Genomic DNA, 27852 nt, shown 5'->3' with positions numbered 1-27852 from the left:
ATGCTTCACCCCCATTGCCGTGCCCCAACCGAGGGGTACAGTTTATACGAATGGACTGTTACGGGGTATGCAAGTAAAAAAAAAGGCTGGGAACCACTGTTCTAAATTGACATGGTGGGAGTAGGATAGAAATGATGGAAATTCAATATAGAAAAAGATATTTATTTTTTTGTTTCTGACCATATATACCCTTTAGGAAGCAGCACACTGACTAGGAGGTCTAGCCACTCTGCTCTATCCTAATGTTTTTTTAGCACATGAACACTGCAGCATACCTAATTGGTAACTACCCCCCTCCTCCCCCCTCCCCGCCCCATGTTGTAGAAAAAAATATCAACCTAAATTAAAGTACCCAAAGTGTGTTTCCGGAAGCCCAGCCCAAAGCACACTGTGCCGATTGTGATGTGCTAGGCTTCTGGTGTGTCCCTGGCGTAAATGGGCTACCTATAGGCATACCTTCACCCAATTCATCCTTTGCTATACTTTGCTATACATGCTCCAAGATGGTTGCAAAAATTGTGCAACTAAAACCTCTATTTTAAACGCAAGTTGTGAGACAGTGTAATCTTTTTTTGGCAGACTGGTTGGTAAGCGTGCTGGGAATTTTTTGGTCTTTGTATCTGGCTGGAGTTCAGTTTTAACATGAGCAGAAACAACCTGATAATCACAACTGATGAGTAAAAGATTGCTGCTTTTATTGAGCTGTTTACATAGAGCCTTAGTGTGCAATGCAGTATTTGTAAATCAAAATCCAATTACTAAGCAAACATGGATATCAGTTAATTGCAGCACCATCATCAGTGTCATAACAATCAGAAAAAAGTCTTATACAGTGTATTCATGTACAAATTTCAGATGATATATTGCAGATCATTTCCTATATTCTCACTCTCATATAAAACAAAAACACTGCTATATAAAATAAAAGTAAATTAACAAATTAAGCCTTTCCATAAGAACGTTGTACTGTCCTTTTACATAGGATGTCAGAGCCTGCTGGAGTGGGGCTTAAAGAAGAACTCCAGAAATGTGAAAACTTACCCTGGAATTAGGGCTACCCCCAGCCGGACTGCTAGACCAATGCCAGCAGCTTTTTCCTCCCCGGACTCTGGTGGTATAAGGACCGCTGACATCATCACGTCTAATGTTGGTCCATTGACTTGCATTAGATGCGAGGACACCGAGGGACATACCACAGCCAGAGTAGAGGGGGCTAGAGGTGAGTGCTGATCACCACAGCACTGAGGATCTGGTGAGTACATCTGCTTTAGTTTAGCCCTCTAGACTAAACACACACTTAGACCTTGCAGTGTGGGGGTAGCCCTAATTCAAGGGTACGTTTTTTTCTTTAACCACTTGCTGACCGGGGTGTTTACACCTCCTTCCTGTCCAGGCCATTTTTCAGTATTCAGCGCTGCAGTATTTTGACTGACATTTATTCCGTCATGCAATGCTGTACTGAAATGAATTTTATACCATTTTATGGGGACACAGAGCTTTCTTTTGGTGTTATTTAATTACCACTTTATCACCTACGTTATGTTATAAAACATTTATTATTACCCAATTTTGGGGTCAAAAATAAAAGACGGGGTCACGTCAGGTAAATAGACATCAAACATGTTAAGCTTTAAAATTGTGTGCATCCGTGAAATCGCGAAAAAACTACCATACCTAAAATTGGCCATAGGCGACGCTTTAAAAGCTTTTACCGCTCATCAGTTTAGTGTTATCAGGGATTGATGGACCTACAATTATTGCTCGCACTCTGACGTTCGCGGTGATATGTAACATGTGTGACATAATTGTTGTTCTCGCACGTAGGCACACCCGATGCGTATTTACATTTATATGTGCGTGCACGCGGCGGCAGCAGACTTAAAAATTTTTGTTGCTTTTTATTTCTTTTAAATATGAGACTTTCATTTATTTTTTTTTAACACTTGTCTTGATTGCTATACATAGGGGGCTGTAGAGCTGGCTGAACACTTGTATGTAACAGCCGGCAATGGCTGTTCACCTTCCCGATAGGATTCTGCACGCAGCAGAAAAAAAAAATCACGTAAATGTACGTCCACCCGCTGGGAATCATCCAGCGTCCACCCATATTTTTACAATGGGTGGGCGGCAAGGGGTTAAGGGTCCGTTCACACTATCCAGTGCGTTCAGGGCACAATTCCGTGCTGTGAACGCACTGGATCGCATACACAAATCCTCCATGCGTTTTGGGATGGGAGGGGTTGTGGTGGTGCCATTAATTCCAATAGCACCGCAGACACGCCTCCCACCCATGGAGCTCGTTTTTTTCCGTTCAGTGAAACGCGCGTTTCACTGGCGGTATGATTTTTTCCTTTTTTTCCTCTATTTTCAACTTTTAAACTTCCCACCGGCTCCGCCCCCCTGCCGCCGGAGGACACATAGGGGATCGCGGACAAGGTAAGACCTGTACGCTGTATTTCCGAGTGTGGCTCGGGGTTACCGCTTTGTTAACCCCGATCCACACTCGGGAATACCAATGTAAACGCGTGGCAAAACGCCACAAAGAAGCTCCTGTACTTCTTTGGGCGTAGAGCGTTTTGCAGCGCGTTCCTACACACTGTAAAACGCCCAGGTGGGAACCATGCCCATAGGCAATCATTGGTTTTCACATGTTGAGTGTTTTACAGGGTGTAGGAATGCGCTGTAAAACGCTCAGGTGTGACCCAGGCCTTAAGAAACATGATGACTGTAAGTGCTTGAGCAAAAAGATAAAAAAATAATTTGCTGGGCAACATACACACCCTGGCCAAAAAAAGTCACCACCTGGGTTTAGCTAAGCAAATAGGTCAGAGCCGTCCACTGGATAAAAGGTCTAGGTTAAGCAATGTAATGTACCCGAAACATGAGGTCAGCTGCCTTCCTGAATATACTGAATGATCAGGTTTTTCCATCAATGGATCTTCTCTTCCCTGATGGCACATTGGGCATATTCCAAGATGACAATGCCAGGATTCATCGGTCTCAGATTTTGAAAGTGGTTCAGGGAACATGAGTTCCCTACAGAGTCCAGACCTTAACCCCATTGAGAATCTTTGGGATGTCCTGGAGAAGACTTCATACAGAGGTCCGACTCTCCCATCATCACTACAAGATCTTGGAGAAAAATGAATACAACTCTGAACTGAAATAAATGTTGTGACATTGCATAAGCTTATGGAAATTATGTCACCGTGAAATAAATATTAGTGTGTGACCTTTTTTTGGAGACAGTCAGTGTATATTTGTTTGATCTGTATTCATTATTGGAAAAAAGGTTTGAGAGTTTAAAGGAGAACTATGAGGTGAGTGCTTTTCACTCACCTCATAGTTCTAGCCGACGTGTGACAATGAGACAAAGGCTTTTGCAGGTCGAGACAGGTCGGCTCAGTAGATCGGGAGGTGAGCGAACACATACCGGCGTTCGCTCACCTCTCGATCCTCTCACGGCTCTCTGCCGTGACAGGGGAGGGGCTGGATTGCCCCCTCCCCGCTCCGATCTGCCAGCGCTGACTGGCGGAACGGACGGGGGAGGGGGCGGGTACAGCTAGCTCTGCCTTTAGATAGGCAGAGCCAGCTGTCAGTCACGCAGCTGGGCGGATCCCGGCACAATTGTCGGGATCCGCTTCAGCTGCGGCGTCTCAGTATACCGCGAGCAGCTGATCGCAGTATACTGCGGCATCTCAGTATACCGCAAGCTACAGCTCGCGGTATACTGAGCCTAGGGTGACGGGAGGACGCCAGTTTGTGTCCTCCCGTTACCCTAATGAAAACTATGGGGAAAAGCCTTAACCACATAGTTCTCCTTTAACACGACTTTAATGGTTTTCATAATATAACATGATGACAAGTGTTATATTTAAAGGTGAAATTCAGGTGCGAGCGCAGAACACAGTGAATATCTATACCGACTTCCTCTGAGGAAAAAAAGAATGTCACAGAAAGAAAGATTAATGACACAGATGACACGAGGGAAGATGTACATCCCGTTTAGCAATGGAAATAGTGCTGACTATCCTGTGTTAAAATGGATCTGCTATCCAGGAAGCGCCATTGTTTGGTCACGGTTAACCTGCCTTGCCCTCTTCTTCGCACTCTGTCAGCAAAACTCGGCCAAAAAAATGTGATGACAAAGTTAGCGTGAGGTTAAAATACAGCTAATAAGTCAATCAATGTTCACCGGCGTTACTGAATGAACGTCACAAACACCTCCAGTGCCCGGACTTCAAGCCTGATGGTTACATGGAAAGTCACATATGTAAATAGGAAATATCACTTTCTGCAGCGTGAGGTTATTTTGGATGCGTTGGCAGAAATAGTCATTGTTGGAACTGATCTTTTTTTTCCTGCATTTGTGTATGTGATAAGCTTCACACCTGAATGTTGAGGTGTGTTGCGGTAATGCACGCATGTTAACACTGTGCTTTAACATGCACTGTGTTATTCAACTCATTCAAATTGAATGGGTTGGCAGTGGCAACGCACGATAACAGCCCAGAAGTCATATCTGCACCTTTAGGGTCAATTAACACCACATGCGCCAGGGCTGTGCTGGCTGTTGTTTCCAGTGCAGCCCCAACGCAAGACAAGGCAATTTTCCTTGTCACGGATGGACTCGGTTTACTTTTGCTGTACTTTTTTTCAGCGCAGCGGAATGTGATGTGGAACAATCGTCTTGCACCCTGTCCTGCCCTTAAAAATCCATGAAATGTCAGTTCTATCAAAAAAAATACACAGTGCGATGTACCAGGATCAGCACACTGACACACCTGCTGCAGTGCGTTTAGAGCAACAGCTGGGGTGAATTGGCCCTTACTGGCAGCGCAATGTAATGCAACATTTGAGCAGCCAATCAGCTTCTCTGTCACATTTTCAATTCTTATCTGAGCAAACTGAAGAGAGACTGACTGGTTGCCATGGGCAACTGCTCCAGATTCTGCCTACACCAGTTTTGATAAATTCCCCCCACTGTGTGTTGCAGTAAAATGCACAGGAATGTGTGCAAGTGAATGGGACCTAACTGATTGACTTTCAGTATGCTAAAGCACTATGGGGGGAATTGACACCAGATGTGTTGGACATCTGAAAATAAATGGGTGTGAATGGGGGCAGTTCACACCAGCATTGGGCGCTGCCCTCCACTGAACAAAAAGACGAGCAGGCTCTACTTTTTTCAACGAAATGTAACTCGACGCGTGTTTAATTTGTCAACGCAACGGACATGAACGCAATGCCACCTCAATAAGCCAAAATGGTACTCACTTGAATGAAAATATGTCTTCTATTTAAAGTGGACCACCGCAAAAGCTTATACTCACTGTGCCTTCTACCACCAGTCTGGCCAGGTATAAGGGAGGTATGGGGGAGCATGTATTTCACACCATTTCGACTCACATGGTGGTGCTGGTGCTTAGTGATTGGCTGCTCAAGCACCCAGCGCATCACATGGGGGTGGGGAAAGTATACTCAGCCCTGTGTAAGATCCAACTAGGATTGACTTGCACCATACACACAGATTTTTCTCTTCGTCCCTAGCATTGAATGGAGCACTGAGGAAGTGAAGGTAAGTGAAAGTTGGTGCAGGGGCTGGCTTTAATGTGAACTTGTTGGCTTGCCCTGCACAGGCTCAGCTAAAAGATGAGAACCATGGAAAGCCATATTTAAGGTGTTGCCTAATTACGGATTTATGTATTGATGGTCACCGTTAAAGCTGAACTTCAAAACATCTGAACAAATAGTTTAAGTACTATAAGTATATGGGAACTGCTTTACCTACCAATCTGTAGTTCTGTTCAGCCAGCCTGAGACTGGATAATGAAGGAGCAGAAGCAGAAGTAAGTACTGTTACAGTGTTTGACTGACAGTAATGTGCAAGGCAACAGAACCGCACTGCCCCATACATCTACCCCTTTCTATTCCAGTCAGAGATACTCTGCTAAGCTGACCATATCAAATTCTATGTAATTAATACTAATAATAGTGTAATACATTATTCTTTATTGAACATATAATCTAATTTATTTTAAATCTGTATGGCATCAGGTTAGAAAATAAGCTTGCACACCAAATGAATGCCACGGTGAGCATTAGTCTTTCCCCTTTGTTCTAGTTTTTATATACATCCCCCACTGTTCTCTACATTCCAAGCAACCTGCTACTTCTCGGGGAACTTTAAGAAGTCTTCAATGTGCAAAGAAGCCACGAATTCCATGACACATAATGTATTGCTTTCTCCTAGGTCATGAATATAATGTTACACTGTCCAAGCACAATGATGGTGGGAATTCTTACACAAAGCACATGAATACATTATTATGGGGTCTTGACCCGTATAGAAAACTCTGTACAGATACCAGGAAGCAGTTCAGTGTCATTACGTCATCAAGTGTTGTACGAGCGACCATCGGACTCAATTATTATAATGGTATTATTTATCTAAATTAATAATTGTGCTCAGCAATATTCATTTTGCATTCGTAATACACATGTTCTAGATAACTTAAAGTCCATCTCCTGGCAAACAAAAAAGGTACCCTTGCAGTGCTTGTTTTTGTCTGGGGGTTGGAGTAAAGCAAATTTGCTCATCTGATCCCTGCTCCTGATCCTGCAATCTCCATGGCCTCTTCTCCCCTGGGCTCTGCTAGTGTAAGGACCCATGACATCATAATGTCTAATGCAGGTTCCTTAGACCTGCATTAGATGTGAGGATGCTGAGGGGCAATCCACAGCCAGAGCAGAGGGGAAGAAGAGGACAGCAATGAGGGACAGTAGTAGCAGCAACTCAGGTGTGCTGCCCCCCACAGTTGCTACCAAGGAACATACTGAGAAGTGGAGAGAGCAGAGGGATGAGCTCATCAGTCTGCTACCCTTTCACTGCCCAGTTATGATCTGGGGCAGGCAAGTGAACCAGATGTATTGTTTAACTTGAACAGAGAAAAGTCAAGTCACCATCCAGGCTGTGCTGTGTGGAAGGCTTTTTATATTTAAGGACTAGATGGATACAAATGCAAAGCCATTGGCAGGTAAAGCAGCTTCTATTGAAGTATTTCAGCCATGTATTGAGCTTAGTTTGGAGTTCAGCTTTAAAGGAGAACTATGGGGTTAAGGCTTTTCCCCATAGTTCTCCTTAGGGTAACGGGAGGACACAAACTAGCGTCCTCCTGTCACCCTAGGCTCAGTATACCGCGAGCTGTATACTTGTCATAAACAAAGATCTTTATTGATTGCAGCAGGTTACAAAACAGACAATAGGATGTAGCAGATGGTTGAAATTACAGTATTTGAAGATCAAAAAATGATAATGCCTTCCTTTCCTCATGTGGCAAGTAAATGGCTGAATCAACACTCAGAGGAAAAAGGAGGTGTTTCATTATACAAGGAGAAGAAACACAGAAAAAAGAGGTGTAGTAAACCTAATGATCACTAGGCGGCAGCATATCAAACATTAAAGCAGACCTTTGCACTCAAAAATCAAATTCTACCAATGCATCCCTCTATGTATGATGATTAATAATAACATAGACATGTCAGGTGTAAAATGCTGTGATTGTGAAATACTTACACTTGCAGAGCATTCACTTCCTGCTTTGAAAGGGCAAAATGACTTCAGTTTGCCAAAGCAATGCACACTGGGATTGCCTTATAAGCAGGGCATTGCTGGGAAATCTCATCTGTAATCTCGCAAGGTCTCAGGGAAAGGAATTTTCCTCCCCTGAGATGATGTGCATGGTCACATGTCCTAGTCACATGTGCCAGTAATCCAGGTAGTCATAGGAGAGCTAGTAATCTGCACTTACTAAACATGGCCACTGTCAGAAGACTGGGGAAAACAAGGAGAAATAAGGAACGCAAAGAATACAAAGCTGGCAATTCTCTAGAAGTATCTGTTTGTAGATTGGCATTACTAAACATTTCTAAAGGTGTGCTTGTTGTTATTTTAAAGATATGGGTAAAGGTCCGCTTTAACTATAGCTATACACAATAAACATCATTGCAAGTGCATTGCCAAATAACTGCGGAGGCAGCACAATACTATAAATGCAAATGACTGGGCAAGTGTGAGAGGTTGAATGAGTATGACCCAGGCAAGGCTAATTAAAGTGGTAAACCAACAGCCTGGAAATAATATACTCAACACCAATCCAACTCTGGAAGAATTTCATCCACAGCTTTCTTAAAAAGACTTACCAATAACTGCCATCTATGATGCAATAAGGAACATAACAGTACATATCATCACCGATTAGCATTACACTCGATGCCAGAATAATAAATTCTATTGAAAACCCATCCCGGGTATCTGACACACAGCAAATGCGGCAAGATGCGCATAAACAGGCTGCAAGTGTAAATGGGGCTTTAGCGTAAGGAAACATTGGTACTTGTATAGTGTGCTTTATTAGTCCGTATAGAAAAAATAGGGACAAATGACTAAGGAGAAAAAGGAGGGATGGAGGAATTTGGTTGGGAAGGGACAGTCCCTGCAAATGAGGATCAGCTGGTATCTATGGACATGGACTGCGCTGTCAGTTGGCCCTGCCACGATAGTCCAAGATCGCTTTACGCACTTCCCTGTGTAGGCCTACCTCCCTATGAGAGAATAGCACCAGGAAACGTTTCTTTCACAGTCCATGCTTTAAAACGGGAACAGACTGCTCCTTCTGTGACCCTGTAATCTGTTTTATCTCGGCCATCATGCTGTCACTTCTTCCTGCTGTGACTGATTCACCGCCTGAACAAAAACAACATTTATTTCCCTCCTTCAGCGTTGAGCTGTGCTAAGAGCCCTTTTATACTTACACATAAACGTGCATTTTTTGACGTACAGTGCTGCATCTATTTACACATTTGTGCGGAATTTTTTGCATTTCAAACATTTTCTTTTGTAAAATGAGAAACATCCAGAATAAGGATTTCCAGATGCAGCTAAACTGCAGAATATCAGTTTCATAGGGGCACGAGTGCTCTGCGAATACCATCCAACTTTTATAAATGAACCCCTATGGTGTTTACCATTTTAATGGGCCTGTAATACATGTAAATGCACAAAAACACTACAGGGGGAATCTACTAAAACGGGAACAGACAGAATATGAAGCAGTGTCTCATGTTAACTAGATTCTATCTTTGGATTGTTCAGTTAAGCTTTGAAAACAAAAGCTAGAACGGGTGGGCAAACTCTGGCCCTCCAGCTGTGGTGAAACTACAAATCCCATGATGCATCTGTCTCTGGAATTCATGCCTGTGCCCAGCAAGCCCCACCCACTAAAGGCTGCCTGCAGCAAACTACAGGAGGGGCGGAGACAAGACAAGTCACCCTCCACAAGGAGAGAGAGCAGCAGTGGCCAGTCTTTATTACAGGATGCTCTACACTGGAGTACTGCACAGATCTGGAAGAAATACACAAAGCTCACTAGACTCATGTAAGAATACACAGCTCTTGTATATAGACAATTTGCTTATTCTTGGGGATGCACCGATACCGATGCAAGTATCCATGTCGATACCGAGTATTTGGGTGTGTAATCGTAATTCCCCAAATGCTCCTGGTGCCTATCCCGATACCGGAACTTCTGGGATCAGGAAGCCGGACGGCAAGTCATTACACACTGCCTGGCTATCTGATTGGCCAGGAAGCCGGCTCCATGCTCCCTCATCACTAGAGAACAGGGAGCTGGCTTCCCGGCCAATCAGGAAGCCGGGGAGCGGGTAATGACTGGCCCCGGCTTACTGATTGGCCGGGAAATTGGCTCCATGTTCCTTCATCACTTAGTGATGAGGGAGCATGGAGCCGGCTTCCCGACCAATCAGGAAGCTAGGCTACATGTAATCTCACGACCCAGTTTCCTGATTGGTCAGGAAGCTGGCCAATCAGGAGGCCGGGCAGCAAGTCTTTACCCACACCCTGGCTTCCTGATTGCCCAGAAAGCCGGCTCTATGCTTTCTCATCACCTGGTGACAAGGGAGCATGGAGCTGGCTAATCAGGAAGCCGGGGAACGAGTCATTACATGTCGGCCAGCTTCCTTAATGGGACTTCCGGTATCGGTATCAGCGAGTACCGGAAAAAAATATCGGTTCTCGTACGTGAAAAAGTGGCATCGGGACATCCCTAGTATTGGTGCATCCCTTGTTATACTGGAGCTCAGTAAAACAAAAGTCTCATGCATCATAACATTCAGCTGTATTGTTAAAGTGACATTAAACCCTCAGATTGTTTAACATAAACCAATACTGTAATGTGCGCCTGTTGTCCCTTGTTCGCGATCTGCAGTATTACAACTTCCAGGTTGAATTTGGTGGCCTTTTGTAAAAATGTCATTATTTATTTCTGTGAAATATCGCACAACTAATATTATTCATCCAGGACTGTTGTAATAAGGACTATTATTTATCAGTCTATGTAACTCTTTGATGAGTCGCTCGTGAGAAAGTATAAACTTAGATTAGGACCATGAGATGTGCCAAATTAGGAAGGAAGCTTGGAGCACAAATTCCTTCCTGCAGACATTCCTGACTTCTAAAATAAAATCCACAGTTTATACAATTCTCAGGGTGTAGATGGAACCCCACGTGAACAACAGGAGGGACTGACAACTGGATGTGACATGGAAATACACTGAGTGGCCAGATTATTATGACCACCCCATCAGTACTTCGTTGGGCCACGAGATGACTCCACGAGATAACTTCGTTGGGCCGCCTCGTGACTCCACGAGATGTTGAAAGGTGATGCGAGGAATCTGACACGGCACTGTTGCCCTTCTGTTGTCTTGTACCAGTCTTGCCACTCTCCGTTCTGCCCTAACATTGACTAGTCGCTGACGGCCACAATTCGCACGTTCAGACCCAGATTTTCGGCTGACAGTCCAGTCTTTAAACACTTTAACAACAACTGCTCTTGAACATTTAATGAATTCTGCTGTTTTGCTGATACTCGCTCCATGGCTCCGAGCGCCAACAATCATCCCACGTTCAGAGGCTGTAAATTGCGTTGATTACCCGTATCTTCAGAAAAAAAATCACTTCTACTGTCGTGGTAAACAACCTGCTTCCCTATTTATAATGGTCTGGCCCTCTAGCAACTTCAGCACGAAATTATAGCTAATTTGCCTACAAACGTCATAATAATTTGGCCACTCAGTGTATACTGTATATCAGCTGCTATCATTAGATAGGATATTAAAGGGAACGTCCACCTTTTCAAAAAAGTAAAAATGTGCATTTAGTATTGTGCATTAGAGCCAGTAAAGCATTGCAACCGCAGTCAGTGGATAGTGGATACAATGCTCTGTCTCCCGCAGACTCTTTCTCCTGTCTATGTTCGTACCTCGTTATAGACATATGGTAACATGGACAGGAGGAAAAATGAATGGACTGCAATTGTGGTGACTGGGTTCACACCATTTTCCGGACCAGATCTGGAACATAGTGCATTGCGTTTTTGGCACGTTTTTACAGCGATTTTTCCACGATTGGAATTTTTTTTTTCATTTAAATGTTTTTTTAGCTTAAAAGGTGCGTTCCAGTGTTTTTTTTATGCCTTTTGATGCATTCCAGTGCATTCCAGACCAGACAAAATAGGACAAGCAGTGTTTTTATGGTCTGGTCTGGAACCGACTGGGCTGGTGGGAACAGAGGCCAGAAATAGCATAGGGATACATTGGGATGCATTTTGGTCTGGAAACAGTCTGGTCTGGTCTGGAGGTAATCTGGATGTGGTGTGAATGGGCCCTTAAAGGAGAACTATGGGGTTAAAGCTTTTCCCCATAGTTCTCCTTAGGGTAATGGGAGGACACAAACTAGCGTCCTCCCGTCACCCTAAGCTCAGTATACCGCGAGCTGCTCGCGGTATATGAGACGTTGCAGCTGAAGCGGATCCCAACAATTATGTCTGGATCCGCCCAGCTGCATGAGTGACAGCTGGCTCTGCCTATCTAGAGGCAGAGCCAGCTGTACCCGCCCCCTCCCCCATCCGATCCGCCAGTCAGCGCTGGCGGATCGGAGCGGGGAGGGGGGAATCCAGCTCCTCCCCATGTCACGGCAGAGAGCTGTGACAGGATCGAGAGGTGAGTGAACGCCGGTATGTGTTCACTCACCTCCCGATCTACTGAGCCGACCTGCGACAGTCTCATTGTCACAGGTCGGCTAGAACTATGAGGTGAGTGAAAAGCATTCACCTCATAGTTCTCCTTTAAAGTGACAATAATCTCAGGAGTTAAACCTTATAAATGCATTCAAGTACCTTAACTATTAACATAAATGTATCTTATTTGTGTATCACTCGGCTGTAGATCCTCAAATCATCTCTGAATTGGTGCTGACTCTGTCCTTCCTTCTGGAGGGTGGCTACTTTTGTTCCCCATGGTCCCTGTGTGTGTTGTAAAGTAGTACCAGCTCCAAGCTCCGACATCTACAAATACAAATCAGAACCTCACAGACACTGGAAACCACTTCGGCATCTACAAATAAAATTTGCAAAGCATGGCCTGGGTAAGGTAACATCTAATAGAATATCTATCTATCTATCCATCTATTCGTCTATCTATCTGTCTGTCTCTTCGTCCGTCCGTCTAGTAGTTGTTACCTTACCCAGGTCATGCTTTGCAAATTTTATTTGTAGATGCCGAAGTGGTTTCCAGTGTCTGTGAGGTTCTGGTCTGTGCCCTCCTTTAGTCCCCCCCACACCTGTATTAGGCGATGGCGGACAGCTGTTCTTGGCGCCCCCAATCCCATATGATGTATGCATGTTGCATAAGATGGACATGGAGATATATTTCTGCTTTTTTGTGTACTTTCAATAGAATATATTGTGTCTTCTTCTAGGTATTCTATTTCTTTTTCTATTGCTAGTTCATGTGTGAGCCATATCCCCCTGAGGAAGCTAAGATTAGCCGAACGCATTGGGAAACATTGAGCCAATACTGCATCCCATGTCCATTGATTATTGTTCTACCTCCACAGATTACAGAGGAGATGTGAAGACTGCACTATACCTTATGATCAGAATATCAACAGAGTTGTGTGCTATATTATGAATGCTCCAACTGCTCTTACTATTTTATGATTTTATCTTGTATCTAAGTTGGATTTTAGATGTATTTTCTGCCTCCGGATTTCCTCTTTAAAAGTAAAACATTTTTCACATTGTCACCGGTCATTTCACTAGTCCTTCCTTATACGTTAACCTAGTGATCTGCAAACACATTTAGCTTTACTGTTTTTAATGCAGAGGAGCTATTCCCAAACACCTCCTGCATCATCTAGCCCTTTCCTCTCTGACCTTATACTGAGCTACCCCTTTCATTTATTATATTTCAGTTCTTACAATCATGGAGGCTCAGTGTCACATGTAAGCATTACCTAGGATGGTCTTCTTTCAAATGCAGTCTGCTTAGGGCACCCACTCTGCCAGACTGACACCCATCAAGGCATTTTGATATTTGCATAACTCCCTCCAAGACCCAGCCCACTGTTTGCATCAGGGCTTGTTCACACCGATTGCGGTGCGTTCCAGAGCGGTAGCTGCTGGAACGCACCGCAATCACTCACAAAACTTCCCCCTGCGTTCTGGGGCGGGAGGGGGGGTGACATTGCATTAAGGTCACCGCAGCCACGACCCACGCCCGCAGTGCGATCGGACGCGTGGCAAAACATGAAGCGTGGCAAAACATGAAGCGTGGCAAAACATGAAGCGTTCCGTTCCACTGCAAATTCAAAAAATAAAGCAAGCAGCATTGTTTGTGTTTGCAGTGGAACGGAATGCAAGCAATGTTTTGCCACTGCGGGCGGGGGCATTGACCTCAATGCACCACCACGCCCCTTCCCACCCCAGAACGCAGGGGGGAAGTGTTGGGGGCTACTGTTCTGGAACGCACCACAATTGGTGTGAACAAGCCCTCAGAGAAGTACTGAGCCAGGGTGCTGGGATGTTTTCAGGGAGATATGTACAACACCCTACTGGGCACTCCCACCACAAATAATGTGCCTGCATTGTATAGAGAAGCACCGAGACAGAGTGATGACATCAGAATGCAATGAGAACAGAAAGGGTTTATTTAATAATGTATTAGAATGCGGATAAGGGGGGAGGAACCAGGGGAGGCAAAAAGATGAGCAGATTCAGCTTTAAATGGTAAAATAGCAAATTGTTACAACAGTAGAACAGAAAGTTTACAGCAATTCAGAATTCAAGGGGAGGACGTCAGTTCTTGCAGACACAATATTAAGTGATGTTTGTACAATTTAGGCACCACGTATAAATGTCCTTCTATGTGTCAGTAAATATCCAAAAGTTTTCTGTTCACCACCCAACTCAACGTTCCAAAACAACCAATAAACTCGTCACTGAAGGCAAACAGATCAGCATTGAGCCAAGAATGTGCGCTATAAAGACATGACTGTTAAGGCAGAGGAAATGCAGTAATGGGTGTGGAATTTACAAAATTTCAACTCATTTGGCAGTAAAGTACCTGCATGTTAACCCACCCAGTCATTTAAAGTGACAGCGTGTTACAGTATTACAGCTCTACCACACTTGTTTGATCAGGGCAAAGTTCAGCTTACTCTTGGCCTTTTTTTAACACGCGGTTCATGTCACCGATCATAACGATGACCTGTAATATTCGGCTCGTTTACCAGCCTCATACAAATCAGGCCAATAAATACACAGTCAGGGCATATGATGCATGCCTAATGCAGAACCTGATGGAGGGGGTAGGGTTCATCCCCCCATTTGCTCATTACAATAGTCCGTTTTACTGCAGCAAAACGCATACATTACTGCATGAAAATGCATCAAGTACAATCCGAAAACCTAAAGTGAATCGTCACTGCAAATGAATTAAAAACTAAACAGAATAACCTCATAATTCTGGTGGGGGGTTGGGGAATGTTTCTGTATTTTATGTTATACCCTAAAATGTGCAATTAGGGGTCAGGGTGAGGGACAGCTATTTTTAGGGCTCATTCAGACAAGCGTACTAATTGAGACAACGTAATCAGTACATGTTTAAGTTGTTTATAACGTTAGTAATGTTTACATTCGTACGGCGTTGATACAGCATATTGGCTGCTGCTGGCCGACATCTCAATATCAACAATGTGTAGCTATTAGCCCCTGCCCCACGGATTACGGACACTTGATGCTACACATTGTTGATATTGACATATTGACCCAGAAGTGGCAGAAGTCAATAGGATCCATGTACACTGTATGGTGTAGCAGGGCAGGCACCGCAGGCACCACATCTACTCATTTTTAAACCTGGCATGTTGGCCCTGAGAAGTGGCTGTGGCCAACAGGGTCCATGTACACTGTTCCGTGTAGCAGGGCAGGCACCCTATTTACACATTATTGAAACTGGCATGTCAGCCCTGAGAAGTGGCCATTCCAAAAGGATCCATAAGAACTTTATGGTGTAGCACGGCAGACACCCCGTTTACACATTATTGAAACTGGCATGTTGGCCCTGAGAAGTGGCCGTGGCCACCAGGGTCCATGTACGCTGTTTGGTGCAGTCGAGCAGGTGCCCCATCTTCCACAGCATTAAAAAATGTTGGCCCTGAGAAGTGGCTGTGGCCACCAGAGTCCATGTACACTGTACGCTGCAGCTGGGCAGGCACCCTGTCTACACATTATTGAAACTGGCATGTCGGCCCTGAGAAGTGTCAGCAGTCAATAGGATCCATGTATGCTGTACGGTGTAGCAGGGCAGGCATCCCTTTTACACATTACTGAGACTGGAAGTGGCAAACAGGGTCCATGTACACTGTACGGTGTAGCTGGGCAGGAACCCTGACTACACAATATTGATACTGACATTTTGAGACATGTCATGTACACTGTACACATGTAGACATTAGCACATATGTTTACAAGCATACAACATTAAATACATACCAAATTGCAGTCCCGGGTGCAGCTTGGATCTATTTTTTATAACACTGTGGAACTCAGCAGAACCTTATACTGCCAGGAGTAGAGTGGGAGTGTGTGGGTGGGCACATAGATACAGTATACTTACAGATGCGTACACATGTGTACAAAACTATACACTGTGCACATCTGTACACAGTGGGGTTTTTTGCACCAATCTGAATGAGCCCCTAAAAGTTCCTTGACATACCACTCAGGCCATGAGATCTTTAACCCTTTGTTATGACAGACACTGCCTAGTTACAACTTATAATGGAGATCCGCCAGCACAGTACAGATATGATTAATTATGGCAAACATTAACTCCCCAGCCCCCTCCTTAACACAGGTGGAAAGCTAGGTAGGATTTGTCAGCAAGGTGAAAAGCTGTTTAAAGATAAGCAGCAATTTTTAAATAATGTATAACAATATATTAAATACTTAAATAATATTTTTAACGTTATGCTATAGCCTATCGTTCATGTAACAAATATAAAGTAGGCATTATCCCAATTTGGCCTCAAAAGTGGAAATACATTTTTGCATCCCTACAATCAAACTCCACCAGTTTATTTACTTTTATTTTTTACACTGCACCCCACCCCACCTACATTCTCGGCTGTGCAAGAATGACATATCCGCCGCTCCTGAAGACGCGCCGCCAGGTTCACCCTCCTCCGGCCACAGTTTTGAAGCTGATACCTCCTGGCATATGTGACATCCATATCCCAGGAGGTATCAGTTTTGGTATCAGTTTGGTGAACCTGGCAGTGAGTCATCAGGGGCCGGCTACCTGGAAGAGACAGCCGATTACTTCTGAAACGAAGGCGGTGGCACAGAACCCAGCATGCAGATGTGGATCAGTGGATCACAGCAGGACAATGCTGGATTCAATGACCCAGTGAGTATGTTTTTGGAGGACAACTCAGCACACAAGGTAAGAGAGGAAAGAAAAAAAAAGTACCAGGAAGGTGGGGGGGTGTACAGTCCCTGTTTGAAGCTTTGTGCATGAGTGAATGCTCGACAATAATACAGCAAAAGTAATTGGGAAGCCGCAATAAATCATTACAGCATGCTTAGTAAAAAAAAAAATTATCTTCCTCTTAAGCAAAATTGACATTAAAAAAAAACCAAGAACAAACAACCAAAAAAGCAACTTAGTTACAAAAGCGAAATAATGTAACATGAAAAAGGAGACGGGTACACCTTTAAATAAAAATATTGCACTGTAATTGCTTATCGTATTGTAATTAAAGGAAGCTAAATGAAAACAAATAGAGGCAACAAAGCTTCTCTTGTCTGGTAAATTCTATAATTGCAGCTTCTACATCCGTTCAATCAATGACAAATTTACTGCGCTTCATATGTCCATAGGGAGTGTGGGATGAATGCTTCTGTTGCTCTTGTGGCATCAAACCGTTTGGTGGAGGAAAGCCTATTGATAGCCGGGTGATGCAGGGAAGGCAAGAGGTGTTCTATTACCGGCCAAAACCCTTTTTTTGTAGTTTCAGCTAGCTTATGGAAATGGTATGGTTGCAACTGGAACACAAGAAGAGGAGAGATCTTCCAATGGGGACACCTATACTCCTAAGAGATGGCAAAGGTTTGTTAGTTGGAACTGCTAAAGTGCGCAGTGGGCACCTGAACCAGAATGCAAGTGCTCCCCAAACCCTGATATGTGTGACCTGATGAAGGAAGTTGTATACTGTCTTATTAGATGTTCTCCTGAGAAGAAAATATACATAGTTGTTCACAAAAGGGTGAAGAGTTTGGAGAAGGCAGGAGAAGTGAGCAATCTAGGACTACATCGCTGATTTGGAGAATTTTTCCAAATCAACTATTTTGGCCTAGATTGTTCACTTCTCCTGCCTTCTCCAAACTCTTCCCCTTTTGTGAATAACCCTGGTAGTACTTTGCTGGAGCAGTGGTATCACACAGAGGGTGTCTGCAACAATGTATCAGGACCATTAGACTATAAGAGCCCTTTCACAAGGGCATTCTGATCAGGTCCGCCTGTCAGTTTTTCAAGCAGATCTGATTGGAAGCGCAATGCTAGTCTATGGGCATCGCCAATTAAATGCCTGTCCGTTGAGATCCTGGTAACCCTGGCTCTGGCCAAGTCCGGACCACCAAACAGAGCAGAGTTCCGTTCGTTGCGGATCAGGGGTAATCTGATGTAAACGGACACATGTGCGTTTATATCCGACTCCTCATAGAGCAACATGGGTCTGGTAATTTCAGTGGACAGACACAGATGTCACAATATGCACGGATCACCTGCTTATCAGAATGAAAGGCGCCCATGTGAAAGGGGCCTATGGCTTCTTTAGGGCTCATGTAAATAGGTGGTGTTTTCCTGTGTTTGAAGTGCATATCAAACACAGGTCAACACATTCCCCTTTAGCAGAGCAGAGTCCCATTGACTCCAATGGTGCAGGGTAGATAACTATTTTAAGGACGTGTTTGAGCCGGTTTCCTTGGCGTTCAGTTTCTTTGGACGCAGAAGGTCCTACTGAGTTTGCATTGCAGGCAAAGCAGGTCAAACACAGCCTTTTGCGTCTAAAACGCATGCATTGGGGCAGCACTACATTTGAATGCAAAAGACAGCATTTGGCAACAACGGCCTACAAGGTCTACAAGAGACCTTTGGGAGCAGCAATAATGCGTTTACTATATTGTAGGGATCATTAAGGCCCTATTGTGTTTTTAGGGACAAACTACAAATTCCTTTGTGAGACTCGGCGGTGTTTATGTGAACAGTTGCAACAGTATACAACGCAATGAGAGGCTGGCAGTGCCTGCAGCTGTTCGTGGACGTTCGCATGTAATCAGACACGCAGCGATAACCTGTGGATGATCACCCCTGGACACAAGCAGTTTACATCATCCGCAGGTAATCACTGCATGTCTGATTACATGCAAACAGCTGTGAGTGCTGTCAGCTTCTTATTGCTTTGTATAGAGCTTCCTGTCCTCAACTGTTGGCGTAAACACCACTGAGTCACACAGAGGAATTTGCTGCCTGCCCCTAAACGCAAGTGTGAATAAGGCCTAACTGTAAGGCCTCATTCACACTTCGTAAAGTCGGGCTGTACAGATCTGTGCGGCGTGCATGGTCCTATCGGGCCGTTACCGGGAGGGATAGGTGGTGCGTGTGATTGCACGCAGCAGCCTGTTCTTCCCTATGGGAGGACAAGGCCATATGCACACCTGAACTGCACATACAAGCGGGTCCGAGTGTCCTTTCTCGGACACAGACAGGTTCATCCTGTCTGCGCACGAATACGGACACCCGGACCCGCACAGATGTGCAGCTCGGCTCTGCGTAAGGCCACGTCCTCCCATAGCTGCAATCACATGCGTGCAATCACACGCAGCACCCTGCCAGGAACGGTCCCATACGGCCGTGCACGCCGCATGGATCTGTACGATCCGACTTTACGCTGTGTGAATGAGGCCTACATGTTTCCATGGTAGAGGTCTCTACTACAAGTCGTCATTTATTTGACCTAGATTTGCAGTGCCCCTGCATACATGGCTAGCAGCCTGTTAGTGGAGCAAGTATAAATGACATAAACAAGTGACAGTTGACTCAAGAACACAGCAAGAGAACAACTAGTATCCTGTTAGGCTAGTGCTATGGCGTACAGATCTACACGTTTCATTATTTATATGCTAGCCATGTAGTAAAATAAGAATATAAAAACATTTCCATGTGCCATTGGCAGTAGTTATAAAAACAGGGCTGGGATTGGGAATATAATAGCTAGTCATTGTTTCCATAGGAAGAAAGTCTACTTGGAAAGCTCAGTAATGTTCCATCCACTTTTTCTCTCAGCACAGAAGTAGCAGATCAGGCTGTGTGTGAATATATCTGACATGGCACTTTCAGCCTTCCCTATTCTTAATGTGGGGTACAAGTACACAACCTGCCACAGGACATTGTGCACCCAGAGGAAGGTAAAAGACAAGTCATACCTTGTACATGAGCACATCTTCCCAAAAATACAAATGTATCTTCACCTCAGACACCCTCAGAAGCTCGGGAATGTATGTTTATGTACAAGGCAATTGTATTCTTAGCTTTATATATTGAATAAAACACATGGGGCGGTCATTCTACATATTTCTAATGCAAATTTAAAACACTGCAATCCGTCCTGGTCTGCCATGGTGTTTGAGTTACACAGCCTGACTCCGAATAATGCGATCAAGCAAACACTTTGGAGAAAATGGGAATGTGGTGAGATATCATCTGTCTTCAGAACCATTAGTGTCTCCCATTGTGGCAGTTATAAACTACAGTAACATACACATTACACTGCGGTCATCACCTGCAACCTGCATCGTGCTGGCTCCCTCAGTATAAAGTATGCAGTCTATATTAAAGGCATCAGCCAAACCCTATTGGCTACTTCATTGTACAATGTATATATAATATGATACAGAATAGGACTCACAGGCACCCCATTGGCTTTCTCACTGTACAGTACATAGTGTACATCAGGGCTCAAAATTTCAAGTCCTGAGCTACTAGCTTATAGTGAAGCCCAACCTGATTGCCAATTGGCTTGCTCTTTGTACAATGTATATATAATGTGATACAGAACAGGGCTCTCAGGCACCCAGTTAGCTCCCTCACTGTACAGTACATCATGTACAATATAGTAAAGGCCTGACCTGATTGCTATTTGGCTCGCTATTTGTGTAATGTACGGTACATGCATCGTCAGCTACTTCTTGGCTCCTTCATTGTACAGTATACAGTACAAGAATGACTGGCTTGTCTCATTTAAGCATATATAGTACATGCATCATCAGATCACCATAGGCACCCGTATCGTACAGTATACAATACAAGCATTACTGGCTTCTCGTTAGCTGAGCTCCCCATTTCAGTATTTACAGTACAAGAATTACTGGCTTGTCATTGGCTCCCCCATTTCAATATATACAATACATGCATCATCAGATCACCACTGACACCCGCATAATGCTGTATAGAGTACAAGAATTACTGGCTTCTCATTGGCTCCTTCAGTTCAGTGTATACAATACATGCATCACCAGATCACCATTTTATTGTACAGTATACAGTACAGGCATCACTGGTTTACCATTGGCTCCTTCACTGCAGTGTATAAAGTACAGGGGTCACCTGCTCCAAATCGGCACCTGGATTGTACAGTATACAGTACAGACATCACTGAGTTTTCATTGGCTACTTCATTGCAGTGTATATAGCATCACCTGCTCCTGATTGGTGCCCACATTGTACAGTATACAGTAGAGGCATCAATGGTTCATTGTAGTGCATCCATCCATAACAAACATTACACTGACTGACTCCTTTGTTATACAGTATACAATACAGACCTCACCTGCTCTCAATTGGCTCCCTCATTGTACAGTATGCAGTACAGGCATTACTTGCATCCCACTGGTTCCTTCATTATAGTGTATAAAGTACAGGTGTCACCTGCTCCCAATTGGCACGCATGTCATGTAGTATACAATACAGGTATCACCGGTTCCCATTGGCTCCTTCGTTGGGGTGTATAAGGCATCACCTGCTCCCAATTGGCACCTACGTTGTGCAGTATGCAATATAGGTATCACTGGTTTCCAATGGCTCCTTCATTGCAGGGTATACAGTACCAGCATTACATGCCCCCCATTGGCTCCTTTGTTATACAGTATGCAGTACAGACATCACCTGCACACCCCCAGGCTTCCTTATTGAAGTGTTCAGTATATAGTACAGACCTATCACCTACTCCCCATTGGCTCACTGTAAGTTATACAGTATACAATAAAGTATTGTGTGCAGGCATACAGTATATAGTGAAATAAAGCAAAGTATTTGACCTAGGATTTCTACCTGTGCTGGTAACATTTCCCCCCTGTATTTGTATAGTAATTTTGATTTTTACATTGATACATTTAGTTTAGTGAATGGCAGGTCCCACCATGCACATCTATGGGATGTAATTAGAACTTGAATTGGAGCATGACATGCAACTATACCAGTTTAGTATTTGTATTTTCACTGGAAATCAATTGTATACATAATTTAAAAAATTGTAATTCCATATGCATTTGCTGGAGCATGAGCATTTCCTAAATGAAAGCTGAACTTTGGACAGAAAAACTTAAATTTACATACTGTATATTGCTCAATAGTCACAAACTCTATAAATTAGGGATGCACCGATATCGGTATTGGTGCAGAGTATTTGGGCGAGTACTTGCACTCGCCCAAATGCTCTGATGCCTAGGCCGATACTTCCGGTATCCCCGAGGGAGCGTGGAGCCGGCTTCCCAGCCAATCAGGAAGCCGGGCACCTTTTAATGACGCGGGCCCGGCTTTCTGATAGGCTCGGAAGCCGGCTTCATGATCCCTCGTCATGAGGTGACGAGGGAGCATGGAGCCAGCTTTCCAGCCATTCAGGACGCCAGGCGCCGCGTGATTACACGGTACCCAGCTTCCTGATTGGCCAGAAAGCCGCTCTCCATGCTCCCTAGTCACCTAGTGACGAGAAGCATGGGGACGGCTTCCCTGCTAATCGGGAAGCCGGGTGGCGAGTCTTTACACGCCGCCCGGCTAATCAGGAAGCCAGGTGACAAGTCATTATATGCCGTCTGGCTTCTTTAATGAGACTTCCGGTATCGGTATTGGCGAGTACCAAAAAAAATAAAAATATCTGTACTCATACCGAAAAAACGATATCGGTGCATCCCTACTATAAATCTTCTCTATGCGCACCAACTGCCTTTGCAAACCCAGATATAGCCTATGCAGAGAGCAGAGCTGTGGGAGTGATTTAGCAGGCCCCACCCACTACAGGCTGCCTGTAGAAAACTACAGGAGGGGGGCGGAGACCAGACCAGTAACCATGCACAAGGTGAGTGAGCAGCAGTGACCAGTCTGTATGCATTGAGACAAACTTTCACAGTGAATCACTGCATGGCTGAAGAAATACACAAAGCACAGCAAGTTCCAACTAAGAATACACATGACTCTTATATCTAGACAACATTTGCTTATTCCGGAGTTCAGCTTTAAGAGCCCCCTGTACTTTTCATCTGCCTGTAAATTAGGTGTGTCAAGTCCTATGATGTGTTTTTCCTGCCTTGGCTGTATACCTCTCTGCTATTCCACCTGCAGAAGCTAAAAATGAGAAGATGGACGCTCTGGCAGACTGGTACTTTGGGAGTGTAACCCCGTCACTGGGAGCGAAGAGGCACAAAGTGCTCCTCAGTGGGTCATACATTTCAGTTTAGTCATTGCCTTGGAAATGCGTGTCCCTGATCCCCTCAGCGATATTTTAGTTTCAGCATAGAAGCTGCTTATTAATTAGGAGATTTTCTCTGTGCAGATAAAATAATCTGTTTGGCTTCTACAGACAACACACAGAGCCCAAGACAGACACTTTGATAAATGAGGCCCAATAAGATTTTTAATAGCTTTTTTTTTATATACATGTAGCTACAATATGTTTAGTGGCTTATTAAACAGACAGTGGCCAAAGGCTTTAATTTCCAGGTGACACACCATTCATCACTTCAATGTCTTTGCAATATAAATGTGATATTGCCATTAGCTTCAGATTAAATAGGCCAAATGATTGTCAACCATGAGAAAGCTTTTCTGGCCACATACAATATATACACACAGAAGCAGCCTCATACTCAATAAACTGCGATGTGCTGTGTGTTAAGACACCTTTCTATCAGCATGACCTTTTTCAGCAATCTGACCTACAGTAGACTTGTGCGCCGTCAAAAAATTTGTTCTGTTTCGTTTCGGAATATCCGTTATTTCGTATTTCGTGATTCGTAACTGAACTCAATTCGGATTCGTATGAAATACGAATTTTCGTTAGTGGCGGTTATATTTTTGTAACTTTACGAACATTCGTTATGTTGAAGTTAAAAAGCAAAATACCTTTGTTAATATTGGAGTGGTAGTTGTTTTTTTTATCCGAAATACGAATTCCGTTAACGGATTCCGGATCCGAATATCGTATTTCGTATTAAAAAAAATACGTCAACGGAATTTCGTATTTCCTGCCTGTATTGTAATGCAACTCTCAGCAGCAGAAGAGAACCTCTGATTGGTCAACCAAAACGAAATACGAATTCCGTTAACGATTCCGAATTCCGTATTTCGGACTTTTAAAAAAACTACCATCAACTCCAATATAAATGTACTTTGCTTTTTACCTTCAATATAACGAATGTTCGTAATGGAACGAAAATACGTCAACGGAATTTCGTATTTCCTGCCTGTATTTGTAATGCAACTCTCAGCAGCAGAAGAGAACCTCTGATTGGTCAACCAAACCGAAATACGAATTCCGTTAACGGATTCCGGATTCCGAATTCCGTATTTCGGACTTTAAAAAAAACTACCATCAACTCCAATATAAATGTACTTTGCTTCTTAACTTTAATATAACGAATGTTCGTAACGGAACGAAAATACGTCAACGGAATTTCGTATTTCCTGCCTGTGTGTGTAACTGTGTATTTTAATGCATCAGCAGCAGCGGATCCGTATCTCGGATTAAAAAAAAATCTTGTCATGTTGTTCAACCTCATTTACAGGGGTAATATTAGTTCCTGTTTCAAAGAAATTCGGATCCGAAATTCGTTAACGGAATTTCGTATTTCAGATATAATTCGGAAACTGCCATTCGGATTTCGGATGCTCCGAAATTCGGAATTTCAGGAAAATTCGTACGAATTTCAATTCGTAACGAAACGAATCGCACATGTCTAACCTACAGTAGCTTCTTCTATTTGATCACATTACATGAGCCAGCCTTCGCTCCCCACGTGCATCTATAAACTTTGGCCGTCTATGACCCTGTGACCAGTTCACCGGTTTATCTTGTCATTGAACCACTTTTGTTAGGTCCTGACCACTGCAGACCGGGAGTATCCCACAAGAGCTGCAGTTTTGGAGTTGCTCTGACCCAGTCGTCTAGCCATCATGATTTGTCCTTTGTCAGTCACTCAAATCCTTAGGTCACGTTTGCCCATTTTGTCTGTACTCTCACTACGTAGATTTACCCTCTCGCTCTGTTGTGATAACCAGTGGCTTCACAAGGGGGGGTGGGGTGCGGGGGGCACCACCATTGGAGGGGTGGCACCAAAATGACTGACAGTCATTTTGGTGGCACCCCCTATGAAAAGTCGGGTACTTGGTCATGGACCGAGAGCCCAACAGTGTCAGGAGAGAGGAGGTGACCCGGCGGCAAACCTCATCCCGCGGGTAAACATCCCCTCCTCTCCCTGCCGGCGTCCATAACCCAGATGGCCGCCGCCAGGCGTCAATGAGACGACCGCGCATGCGCGATGACGTCATCGCACACGCGCGCAGTAACAACCAGTCTCTGCTCCGGGTGACACGCAGCCTTGGGACACCCCTGGTGAGAACCAATGTTAGCAAGTCAGAAAGTCCAAGGAAATACCAAATTGTACAGTTATCACTGGAAAAAAGAGGGCAGAGGAAATCTTGCAATGGGGACACCGTGTCCGGTACCAGCTTTCTGAAAGTCCCCTCATTTTTTAGAGATTTCCTCTTACATCCAGCTGCATCTCTGGAGTAAAATGAATAGAAACCTCCAACATGAAACAGGCAGCCAACATTAAACTGATAGGGGTTTCAACACTAAAAAAAAATGTTTTTAGCTATACATACAGCTAAATGCATTCCAGGTGCATCAAAACAAAAGGTGTTCAATGTCTTACAGCTATTTTTCTTTCTAAAGCAGCTACAGCTTGCAAAGAAAAGTCTATCTCCTAATAGTAGCTGCAAAGAAAGACCCTTCTCTCTCTGTGCGGAAGCAGGGGTCTCATTGCAGAGGTCCACTACACCCCCTACTTAGTCAGATCCTCAGATCTTACCTCAGATCTGCATTTAGCAAAGCTCATACTCCCTGCTGATTAGAGGGATCTGATTCTGGAGGGGGGGGGTGTCGGACCTCTGCAGAGAGATTACTGCTTGACCAACAGAAATCAGGTCAAAAAGGTTCCACTGTGCAGCATGCTGGGAGGGGACGGGCTTTTCTACTTAGGTTGTGGCTGCTTTGGGAAGAAAAAGAACTGTAACCATTAAACATCTTTTGTTTTGATGCACCTGGAATGTATTTAGCTGATTTAAACTTGAGGTTCAATTGGGCTTTAATTTGGGCCTGGATATGGATGCAGCCCACACATCTAGGGGATCATCACTAAGGAGATTCCAGTCTCCTGCATAAAAGCCAAACATTTCTACTCCGCATTTATCATACAGCCAAGAGGTCAGTGAGGACACTGCTTCCAAGGGAACCCTTGGATTGCTTCTAATAAATGATATGCAATGTGAAAGGCACTGTTTTCATTTGTACTTCAGCAGAGTATTGTGCCATCTTAGCCATCCACCACTTAAACTCCAAAAGATTGGAGTTTAAAGTGATAGCCTCTATTGGCTAACTTAAAGCGGACCTTCAGGCCCCATTCACACTGCACGATTCGCGTTTGTCGCGCGATTTGCATTTTGCGCGATATGCTTGCATTGAGCAAGCTGGAAATCGCGGCAAAATCCGCTCCAATGGGGGTCCTGCTGTAGCGACGCACGACCCGCGACAGCAGGACCCTTTGCCCCATTGCTAAGCATTGGAGAGCGATATCGCGCGGTAAATAGCCGCGATATCGCGGGAATTACCGTGCGATAAATCGCTCAATGTGAACGGGGCCTCACTCTCCTTTTGTACTTTCAATAATATTGCTCCTTCCCCCTCCTTTCACATACTGTAATTGCAGATATTATTTTTATAAAAATGCCTTTTTTTTGGGACCCAGCAGAGCTTCTGTCTTTCTAACCTAGACTAGAATGATGTAGCCACCTGCAACCTCCTGGGATACTTACATCACGCATCCCAGAATGCTTGGGGACAATATACTGAAACTGGACACGTGACGCGTTTGAAATAAAACATGAACACAGGTGTAAAATTCCCCCTTAACCACTTGAAGACCAGGTGTTTCACCCCCTTCCTGGCCAGGACATTTTTCAGTATTCAGCGCTGCGGTACTTTGACTTACGTTTATTCCGTCATGCACTGCTGTACTGATACGAATTTTATACCATTTTTTGGGGACAGATAGAGCTTTCTTTTGGTGGTATTTAAACACCCCTGGGGTTTTTATTTTTTACGATATAACAAAAAAAAGTACCCTAAATTTTGAAAAAAAACATGTTTTTGATGGACGGAAGGTGGTTAAAAGTGACAATCTCAATATTAATACAAATTGGTAAACTATACATGAGATTGTAGTCTATCACAGGAGTGAGCTTGGAGTGGTAGCTACTTTACAACACACACAGGGACCATAGGAAACAAAAGTAGCCAACCACCAAAAGAAAGGACAATGTCAGCACTACAGCTGAGTGATACACAAATAAGATACATTTTTGTTACCAGTTAAAGTAATTAAATAAATTTTTAGAATTTAATTCCTGAGTTTAATGTCACTTTAAGTTATTAAAGTATTAAAGCAGAATTAAACGCTCCTTTGTTTTTTCATATATCTACTGATAGCCAGCAGTAGATATATGCAAAAACATTTTTTTTTAAAGTTACCAAAAAAGGTAAAAACTTGCTTTTGTCTCCGCCGCTTGCTCACGTCTGAAGATCTGAAGCCTCTCAAGCGGCCGTGGCAGGATGATGGGGCGGGCGCATGCGCAGTAGAGATCTTCGGTGGGAAGAAGAGGAGAGACACAGTGGAGCTGAATGCACCCAGCCGGGAGCGCGCATGTCGGGCAGACACCGTGGCACAGGAAGAGATAGAAGTCTGTGCTGGATCAGAGACCGGCACCAGCGCTGCAGGGATTGCTGAATACAAGTGGAAGGAAGAAGATGATCGGATCAAG

The 27852-nt window shown here is 44.1% G+C and overlaps 1 long non-coding RNA gene across 1 annotated transcript in view; it reads right to left on the bottom strand.

Annotated features, from left to right (window-relative positions):
- LOC108792047 overlaps positions 1-27852 on the bottom strand; it is a 64035-nt gene that overhangs the window by 21853 nt on the left and 14330 nt on the right. The window contains exon 3 of the long non-coding RNA XR_001941536.1: positions 12154-12160. This is a non-coding gene — a long non-coding RNA (uncharacterized LOC108792047). The remainder of the gene's footprint in view (positions 1-12153; positions 12161-27852) is intronic.

The sequence above is a fragment of the Nanorana parkeri genome, unplaced genomic scaffold (genome assembly GCF_000935625.1).
Source record: "Nanorana parkeri isolate BGI_ZX_2015 unplaced genomic scaffold, ASM93562v1 scaffold593, whole genome shotgun sequence".
NCBI lineage: Eukaryota > Metazoa > Chordata > Amphibia > Anura > Dicroglossidae > Nanorana > Nanorana parkeri.
This window is presented reverse-complemented; position numbering and strand designations above follow the sequence as displayed.